The following is a 10000-nucleotide window of genomic DNA, read 5'->3' as shown; positions in this document are numbered from 1 at the left end:
CGGGCAAACACACACAAGATCAATCCAGAACAGTTCACGGTATAGTATTATTGTCATTTGTTTTGTCTGCAGTTCACAGACATGACTGACACGCAGAGACCTCGCGGGCAAAGCCGAATGTCGTCCATGGTAAGTAAATGCCGATATCCTTTTTGTGCTGTCTCTTTCTCGTGTGATTTTGCGCTGGTCCTATGTGTACAACTTACTTATTATGATATAATATGCGTGTGGAAGGAGTGTGAAGTTTGGATGCATACACCATAACAAAATCCTGTGCTTTGCATTTGGTAAATAAACTGTTTGACTTGACTTTACGGAGAAACCGTCCAAAACAAACGCTTCTCGTTTTCGCTTTAGTTTTCGTTTTCGCTTTAGTTTTCGTTTTCGTTTTCGCTGTAGTTTTCGTGTTCGCTTTAGTTTTCGTTTTCGTTTTCGCTTTAGTTTTCGTGTTCGCTTTTTTTTCGTTTTCGCTTTCCGTTCATTTTAAGATGGGAGCTTTTTGATGATGATGATGATGATGATGATGATGATGATGATGATGATGATGATGATGATGATGATGATGATTTTGATGGTGTTTTTGTTGTTGTGGATATTGTTGTTGTTGTTGTTGTTGTTGTTTTTCTGTTCTGTTTCTGCTTCTTTTTCTTCTTCTTCTTCTTCTATTCGTCGTCGTTACTACTGCAGCTGCAACCACCACCTTTTTATTTTATCTACATCAAACAGGACCAATACATGCAAGACAGCATGGAACAACCGCCAACATGGACATCACATAGCCTGTATACCATCGCTGCTGTTCCATCCGACGAGGACGACCAAACGTCGAGTTTACATCGTGCAGCAACTGGATTGCAGCCAACTCACTTTGGCAACCGGGAAAACCCGATTTCACCGTTGCTCAGCATTTTGTTTTGATGGCATACTCAACATTTTGACACCTTTTGGAATCAGTTTAGCAATCGGAGAAAGCCCACTCCTTTAAATTGTGATTGCAAACATGTTCGGTGTGTCTTAGAATGTAGATTGAATACTAGAAATTGAAAGATGTTCTCGCGAATACGTTTAACTTTACTGAGCTGAGAAGATTTGCTGTAACTGAAAAACATAGCATCAGTCTTGCCATCATGATTATAACTAAAATTCTCTTGCCTGTTGTAATATCTTGCGGGAAGGGTTTCAAAGGGTATACGAAGCCGGCTTGTATGCTGTGCTTTATTAAATTTTGAAAGTTTCACTTTGGCTCTTTATATATATATAATTATATGTGTGTGTGTGTGTGTGTGTGTGTGTGTGTGTGTGTGTGTGTGTGTGTACCCATATTTCCACAGGTTTGGTTGCCTAAATCACCATAAGGCAACCATCCACACGTGGATGGCAACCTAAACTGTGGATGGCAACCTGATTGTGTGGATGGTCGCTTCATTTAACACCGTTAAATTGACTTTTTTGACGGAAAGAATGTCATAACAATGTTCAAAATGACATTCTTTCCGTCCTCTATAGGCGACGAAATAGGTCAAATTTTGTTCATTTTTTAGTGCAAAATTCTTCGATGCCGGAGCGAGTACTGCACCCAGTGCTGTTGTAGTGCAAGTGCACTAGAAAGGCACTACACCCAGTGCCGCCTCTTAGGTAACCATCCACACTTTAGGTGTGAGTGTGTCGGTGTGTGTATGTGTGTGTGTGTGTGTGTGTGTGTGAGTGTGTGTGTGTGTGTCTCTCTCTCTCTCTCTCTCTCTCTCTCTCTCTCTCTCTCTCTCTCTCTCTACCTCCTCTCTCTCTCTCCCTCCTCTCACTCTCTTTCTGCCCCTCCCTCCTCTCTCTCACCCCCTCCTCTCTCTCACTCCTCTCTCTCTCCCTCCCCTCTCTCTCGCCTCTCTCCCCCTCCTCTCTCTGTGCATGATCCCTCTCTCTCTCTCTCTCTCTCTGATTCCCCTCTCTCTCTCTCTCTCTCTCTCTCTCTCTCTCTCTCTCTCTGATCCCTCTCTCTCTCTCTCTCTCTTTCTCTCTCTCTCCCTATATCCGTCTCTCTCTCACTCTCTCTCTCTCTCTCTCTCTCTCTCTCTCTCTCTCTCTCTCTCTCTCTCTCTCTCTCTCTCTCTCTCTCTCAGACAGCAAAATTCTTAGATTATCAGCCCCACATATAGCGGAATCTCTAACGTATATTTACAATCTCTGTATTGAAAAAAGTGTTTATCCCAAAGCTTTCAAGGAAGCTAAAGTGATCCCCCTCTTTAAGGCAGGTGATAAAACAGATCCCTCAAATTTTAGACCGATTTCCGTTTTACCAGTATTGTCAAAACTACTGGAAAAACATGTCAATGACCATATTATGATATACTTTACATCAAACAATTTGTTTCATGAAACTCAGTCTGGTTTTAGACCTAAACACTCGTGCCATACGGCACTGACAGAACTGGTGGACTCTTGGTTATCAAAAATCAACTCTAATAAGTTATGTGGAGCACTGTTTATGGACTTTGCAAAGGCATTTGATGTTATTGATCACGCCCTCCTTTTGCGGAAACTTTCCGTTTATAGACTACCACAGCCCACACAGACTTTTATAGCCTCTTTTTTGTCGGGAAGAACACAAAAAGTTACCTTTAACAGTTCGAGCTCTGAAGCAATGCCAATTTTATATGGGGTCCCACAAGGCTCGGTCCTCGGACCTTTATTATTTTCTGTCTACATCAATGACTTACCATTACACATATCCTCTGGACAGTGTGATATGCTAGCTGATGATACTACTATTCATACCTCAGGTGATGATATTACTTCGGTAGTCGACACGCTTCAGAAGTGTGTCGATGATGCTGTAGAATGGACGCATTTAAACCACATGTCTCTCAATCCAGAAAAAACAAAGTATATGCTAATTACTACGCGTCAAAAACGACAAGTCATGTCGGAACCAAAGAAGTGCATTTCTGTTGATAGTCAGCTGATAAACGAGGTTAGTGAACACAAAATTTTGGGTGTAACTATTGACAACAATCTAACATGGGGCCCTCATGTAAGTAACTTATGTAAATCTACAGCAAAAAAAGTTCATCAGTCTGCAAAGATTAAACATTTTCTAAATTTTGATGCGCGCAGAACATTTTTTCAAGCGCATGTGCAGTCTGGAATAGACTATGCATCAACCCTTTGGGATTCTGCAAGTGATGCAGCTTTAAGACCCCTAAAATCTTTGCACAGACGCGGAGTAAAAGTTGTTCTGCTGAAAAACAGCACCCTCTCTAATCATGACTACAAAAAAGCTGAAATTCTTCCACTTTCATCCAGACTAGCGTTTAACAAGGCAAGGTTTATGCATAAAATAGTTCTTGGACGTGTACCAGACTATTTAACTAAAAGAATATTATTAACTGAGACTTCATCAAGCCGCACGAAGAAACTAAATGTTCCCCTCCCTAGAATTGACTTGTATAAAACTAGTCTGGCATATTCAGGTCCATTTCTGTGGAATGGTTTACCAGTCTCTCTCAGACAGCCACTTTCTGTTGCCAGTTTTAGAAGACATACTTTTTTGTATATGCTTTCATCGTCGTGTGGCACTTAATGCCTCGATCAGGTACTGCTGTTTGATAAGTACATGAAGATCTACTTGTATAATCATTTCATTTCAGTTAAGTTTGTTTTTTTTTTTTTTTAATGATTATGTGTACAATGTGTACATGTGTGTGTGTGTGTGTGTGTGTGTGTGTGTGTGTGTGTGTGTGTGTGTGTGTGCGTGCGTGCGTGTGTGTGTGTGTGTGTGTGTGTGTGTGTATGTGTGTGTGCGTGTGTCTGTGTGCGTGTGTGTCTGTATGTGCATGTATGTCTGTGTGTGTCTGTGTGCATGTGACCGTGTGTGTCAAAGTGTGTGTTTTAATGTATACCATTACCAATGACCATGTATGCTATGAACATTTTTTTTTCCTCTTTGTCTGATTTAATAACCATGTTTTTATGTTTTTGCTTTGCTTCTTCTTCTGCTTTAATATTATGCACTGGTTAGTTAATTCCCTCTTGGGCGAGGGCTGGATGAAAAAAGATCTTTGCTGTATCTACTCCATTACCCTCGAAAAATAAAGTTGGTTCGTTCGTTCGTTCGTTCGTTCTCTCTCTCTCTCTCTCTTTCTTTCAGACGCTGACATGGATGTTCTTTTTTTGCATAACACTAGCAGGCTACTCGTGTCAAAAACAAACAAATACGACACACTGTCTTGCGTAATCTTGCAGATTAACTGGCGGACCGTTTTTAAAGTCCATCTGGAGTTCCAGTAAAGCAACTGTTATTCACTCAAAATTTCACAACATAGATTAGTAAGACATACCTGAATCACATCATCACTATCAGGCTTCAAGTCAGTTCAAGCAACATCCATAGTCGCACAAATCAAAATCTTCATGACAAAGCTGAACATCATACTTTAACACCATATGTATCCGACTTCAAGTTAAAGTAACAGTAATTACTCAAAACTGTTTCTTACGCACACATGTCTTGACAAACCAGAGTAAAACATTAACAGCTATTGTGTTTTCAGCGTAGCAATAGGGTCCGATATTTAGACGAGACAAGTATAATGCCGACGAGTCGAAGACGAGTCGCACTTCATAATGTTAACTGAAACCTAAATTCGAAATAATCCACAAAATCGACTCTTGGCGGTGGGCGCGATTCGCGGTGGGATAGAATTGCTGTGCGGCTAATAGAAGAGCCAGCCAGCCAGCGACACCGGGTTCGATTCCCGGCATGGGCGGTCTATTTTTTTTTTTAATTCTTGTTTACTAGTGTTTATTATGAACGTTTTAATGTTTTATTTTACTCTAATAATTTTTTTAATTGTGTAAATATACACAGTACAGCCAGCCAGCGTGTGGCCACCAGGCCGGCTTTGCGCTGCGTCGAGCTATCGAGTGAAAGTGAAAGCATCGTGGTTCAGCGTCCGACCATATTCGCTTCTAAAAACAATGCGGACTTGATCGAATTTTCTACCTGACCTTCCGCTCAAAAATATTTAAATTGTTTTAAAAAGCCAGCCAGCCAGCGACACCAGGCTTTGCGTGCGTGCTGCGCGACCTAATTTTAGGAACGAGCAAAGTTAGCAGTCTAGGCATTTGAGTTCACTGGCAAAATTGTCAGAGTTGTTGGCTTGGTGGAAAGCGCGTCCGACTATGGCCAAAGTGATCCGGGTTCGATTCCCGGCATGGGCGGTCTATTTTTTTTAAATTTTTTTTTAATTTTTTTTTTAAATTCTTGTTTACTATTGTTTATTATGAACGTTTTAATGTTTTATTTTACTCTAATAATTTTTTTAATTGTGTAAAATAAATAAATATGTATATATTTTTTTTTTAATTCCACGTGCACAAGACAAAAACTTTCATACTGGGGGAGCGAGCCAGTCTGAAGAGTACTCGGGTCCAGCGCGAGCGTTTTTTATTAGTTCATTCGAATACAACAAAAAGAAGTTTGAGTTTTTTTAATTTTGAACAAGACTACTTATGAAGAAGACCAAAACACAACATAAACGGAAAACCAGAAACAACTGAAGAACTAGGATGCAACAAGGGGAGGAGAAGAGAACAGCTAATCGCGAGCAGACGGCGGCGAAGTTTTCAGTTTGGGTGAATGGCATTTATACTTGTCTCGTCATGAAGCGAATTTTTCAACCTCAGTTATAAACGACTACATGAATGTTAGTGCCATGGGTTGTACATCAATACTTCAGAGGGGAAGTAGGGTATTTAGTGTGGAGTTACGAGATAAGAAAAGCGGAAGTGCGAAAGTTTGTGTCAGTCGGCAACTGACACAGGCTCACAAAAACGGCTGTTCCGTTTTACTCCCCTGTTTGTACTACATCTTTCGACTTTGGGCATTTTGTGGTGTTTAGGGATAGAAAATAATTGATTTAGTCCTGTTTCATCGGGAAGTTAGCAGAAAAGGGTATGCTATCGACATTTGTAAAGCTGAAAAACATTCCCGAGAATAATTTCAAGTTGTCAGTGCATGCTGTTGTCGATTAAAACATCGTGTGGTACAGATGGGTAAACCGGAACCATGCGTCTTTGTTATTGCCAATATGCTTTTGGATATTGGCAAAAATGGCCGACTTCCGTAGCATTATGCTTTGATGATCGGAAGAGACCATCCAATCACAGCCCCCGAATTCCCCCACGTGTCCATCAGAATAGCTATATACAAGCCTGTTATTATAATAGATAGTAAAGTAACACTTTTTTCACGGGAAGGACAGCACCATAAAATGTGATTGAGTTGAGTGTTTGTTTTGTTCGGTTCAATTCAATGCACAAGCCCTGCCAAGTATGCAAATTTTCAGAGTGCCGTGCGCAAAGAACCAGACAGGAGCGCTGCCTATATAAACCGGCGCCAGCCGACGCAATAAACAGTTATCTTGAATTCAGTATTTGCCAGTCTTACGCCTATTATTAGCTTATAGCTTAGCTTATAGCTTGCCTTTGAGCACCCTTAATTGTGTGTCGCTCAAACCTGAAAAAAAAGGAAAACCGTAAGTATTACTGAACGAGCAGTATGTGTGTGTGTGTGTGTGTGTGTGTGTGTGTGTGTGTGTGTGTGTGTGTGTGTGTGTGTGTGTGTGTGTGTGTGTGTGTGTGTGTGTGTGATCAGTTGTTGTTCTTGTTTGTTGTTGGTATTGTTGTTGTTTTTGGTATTGTAAACGACTAGCAATGAATACCATTTAGTGAAAATAATAAATCACAATGCTTTCTTTTTTTCTCTACAGTTCAAATGGCTGAGACCTTACCTGCAAAAACGTTCCATGGTAGGTCAATGACCTTTATTTTTGGTTTTGGATGTACTTCTCCTTTCATGAGTTAATTACCTGAATGAATGTTCTCTACTTCCGAAACTTTATGAGGCAATGCCTGAGTTTATCCTTCGCGGTTTTCTACACCTTCTTCAAGTTTTGCATGCTGTTATTCTTATTGCTGTTGTTAATCGATCTTTCGGTCTGTCGTTTCCTTTCTGTAAATATATATCTATGCGTCAAAATGTTTGTTGTATGTAAGTATGTATGTATGTATGTATGTATGTATGTATGTATGTATGTATGTATGTATGTATGTATGTATGTATGTATGTATGTATGTATGTATGTATGTATGTATGTATGTATGTATGTATGTATGTATGTATGTATGTATGTATGTATGTATGTATGTATGTATGTATGTATGTATGTATGTATGTATGTATGTATGTATGTATGTATGCATGCATGCTGTTATTCTTATTGCTGTTGTTAATCGATCTTTCGGTCTGTCGTTTCCTTTCTGTAAATATATATCTATGCGTCAAAATGTTTGTTGTATGTATGTATGTATGTATGTATGTATGTATGTATGTATGTATGTATGTATGTATGTATGTATGTATGTATGTATGTATGTATGTATGTATGTATGTATGTATGCGTGTGTACGTGTGTGTGTGTGTGTGTGTGTGTGTGTGTGTGTCCGTGCGTGCGTGCGTGCGTACATGTGTGTGTGTCCGTGCGTGCGTGCGCACAGTGTGTGTGTGTGTGTGTCTGTGTGTGTCTGTGTCTGTGTCTGTGTGTGTCTATCTATCTATCTATCTATCTATCTATCTATCTATCGATCTATCTATCTATCTATCTGTCATTGTATTTGTCTGTTTGTCATTTTACATGCACATTGTGTGGGAGAGGATTGGAAAAGAAGACAGCGAGAGACAGGGAGGGAGGTTGCGAAGAGAAGAAGCTTGTGACATAGAACTCTACTTGTTGTTGCCGCTGCTGTTGTTGTTGGCGATGCTGATGTTTGTGTTGGTGATGGTAGTGTTGCTCCTCAGTGCTGTTGTTCATTATTCCCGGTGTTGTCATGATGGTGGTGGTGACTCGGCTTTAGCTTCTACGGTTGTTGTTGTTGTTGTTGTTGTTGTTGTTGTTGTTGTTGTTGTTGTTGTTGGTTGTTTGTTGTTGTTGTTGTTGTTGTTGTTGTTGTTGTTGTTGTTGTTGTTGTTGTTAGCCTTGTTATAGTTGTCGCTAGTGCTGCTATAACTCACATTTTGTATTATCTGCATTGAACAGGACCAATAGAAGCGGGACAGATCAATAAACCAACCAGCAACATGGACATCACATAGCCTGTGTACCAGCGCTGCTGTTCCATCCGACAAGCATGACCAAACGTCAAGTTTACATCGTGCAGCAAATGGAATGCAGCAAACTCAGATTAGCAATCGGAGAAACCCGTTTTCGCTATTGCTCAGTTTTTCTCATGATGGCATATTCAACATTTTTACACTTTTGGGCAGACTTATTAGTTGAGCAGTCAGAAAAAGCCCACTCCTTTAAATGGTAATTGCTAACTTGTTTTTTGTGTCTGATTATGTGGGTTGAAAAATATTCTCGCAAATACGTTTTACTTAACTGAGCTGAGATGAATTGTGGTGAAAAATTTACATTTAGCCATCATAATTATTACTCAAATTCTCTTGCCTGCTGTAACATCTTACGGGAAGGGTTTCCAAAACTCTTATACAAAGCCGGCGTGTATGCTGTGCTTTAATACATTTTGAAAGCTTTACTTTGGCTTCTTCTAGTTTCTGTGTGTGTATATATGTGTGTGTGTGTGTGTGTTTGTGTGTGTGTGTGTTTGTGTGTGTGTGTGTGTGTGTGTTTGTGTGTGTGTGTGTGTGTGTGTGTGAGTTTGTGTGTGTGTGTGTGTGTGTGTGTGTGTGTGTGTGTTTGTGTCTGTCTGTCTGTGTGTTTTTTTCTGTGACTATGTCTTAGTGTGTGTTTTTCTGATTTTCTCTCTCGCTCTATCTCTCTATGACTCTCTCTCTATCTCGATGTCGCTCTCTCTCTCTCTCTCTCTCTCTCTCTCTCTCTCTCTCTCTCTCTCTCTCTCTCTCTCTCTCTCTCTCTCTCTCTCTCTCTCTCTGTGATTTGTATTAGAAGTAAGGACCGGTTGTAAGAAAAGGCGTCGCCTTAAACCATATATCCTTGAAAAATAAAGTTCCATCATCATCATCATCTCTCTCTCTCTCTCTCTCTCTCTCTCTCTCTCTCTCTCTCTCTCTCTCTCTCTCTCTCTCTCTCTCTCTCTCTCTCAATGTGTATACAAAACCATAACCCTTTTCTTTTACTATTTACATTATATACGTCTGTAAGTAACAATAACCTTGTCAATTTTACTATCTATATTATGTGCGTCTGTATTAAGTGTTTGTATAAGGGACAGGTTGTAAGATTAGGCTTTGCCTAAAACCTCCATCCTTTGGTAATAAAGTTCAGTTTCAGTTTCAGTTTCAGTTTCTCTCTCTCTCTCTCTCTCTCTCTCTCTCTCTCTCTCTCTCTCTCTCTCTCTCTCTCTCTCTCTCTCTCTCTCTTTCTCTCTCTCTCTCTCTTCAGTTCTGTGCTGCTCTATTTGTTGACTTTGCTAAAGCTTTTGACCTAATTGACCATAAACTCCTTATCAAAAAGCTTGAGATTTATGGAATTGCAACAGATTCCATAAACATTTTAACATCTTTCCTGTCAGACAGACAGCAAAGTACTTATCTGAAACAATCATACTCTTGTAAGCAAACAGTAAGATTTGGAGTACCACAAGGTTCTATTCTTGGTCCATTACTATTTTCAATATATATAAACGACCTACCTCTATTTGTAAAATGCATGTGTGAACTATTTGCAGATGATACTACAATTCATTCTAGTCACCAAGATCTTAATAAACTAGCAAATATCCTCCAAGAAAACATTGAACGATTACTTGAATGGTCAGAACTAAACCATATGTCACTGAATCCAAATAAAACTAAATGCATGCTACTTACCACGAGGCAAAAAAGACAAAATCTAACATCTAAATTTCCGACATTGCTAATACGAAATCAAGATGTTACCGAAGTTGATAGCCATAAAGTCTTGGGAATAACTATTGACAATAACCTGTCTTGGTCAAAACATGTAGATACACTTTGTAAAAACAC

The 10000-nt window shown here is 39.7% G+C and overlaps 1 long non-coding RNA gene across 1 annotated transcript in view; it reads left to right on the top strand.

Annotated features, from left to right (window-relative positions):
* The window catches only part of LOC138958251 (uncharacterized), a 10941-nt gene extending 2352 nt beyond the window's left edge, over positions 1 to 8589 (top strand). The window contains exons 3-6 of the long non-coding RNA XR_011453347.1: positions 73 to 129; positions 727 to 6530; positions 6765 to 6803; positions 8091 to 8589. This is a non-coding gene — a long non-coding RNA (uncharacterized lncRNA). The remainder of the gene's footprint in view (positions 1 to 72; positions 130 to 726; positions 6531 to 6764; positions 6804 to 8090) is intronic.
* The last annotated feature ends 1411 nt before the right edge of the window (positions 8590 to 10000 follow it).

The sequence above is a fragment of the Littorina saxatilis genome, linkage group LG2, assembly GCF_037325665.1.
Source record: "Littorina saxatilis isolate snail1 linkage group LG2, US_GU_Lsax_2.0, whole genome shotgun sequence".
Classification (NCBI taxonomy): domain Eukaryota; kingdom Metazoa; phylum Mollusca; class Gastropoda; order Littorinimorpha; family Littorinidae; genus Littorina; species Littorina saxatilis.
Note: the sequence above shows the minus strand (reverse complement) of the source record. Positions and strands in the feature narration are given on the sequence as shown.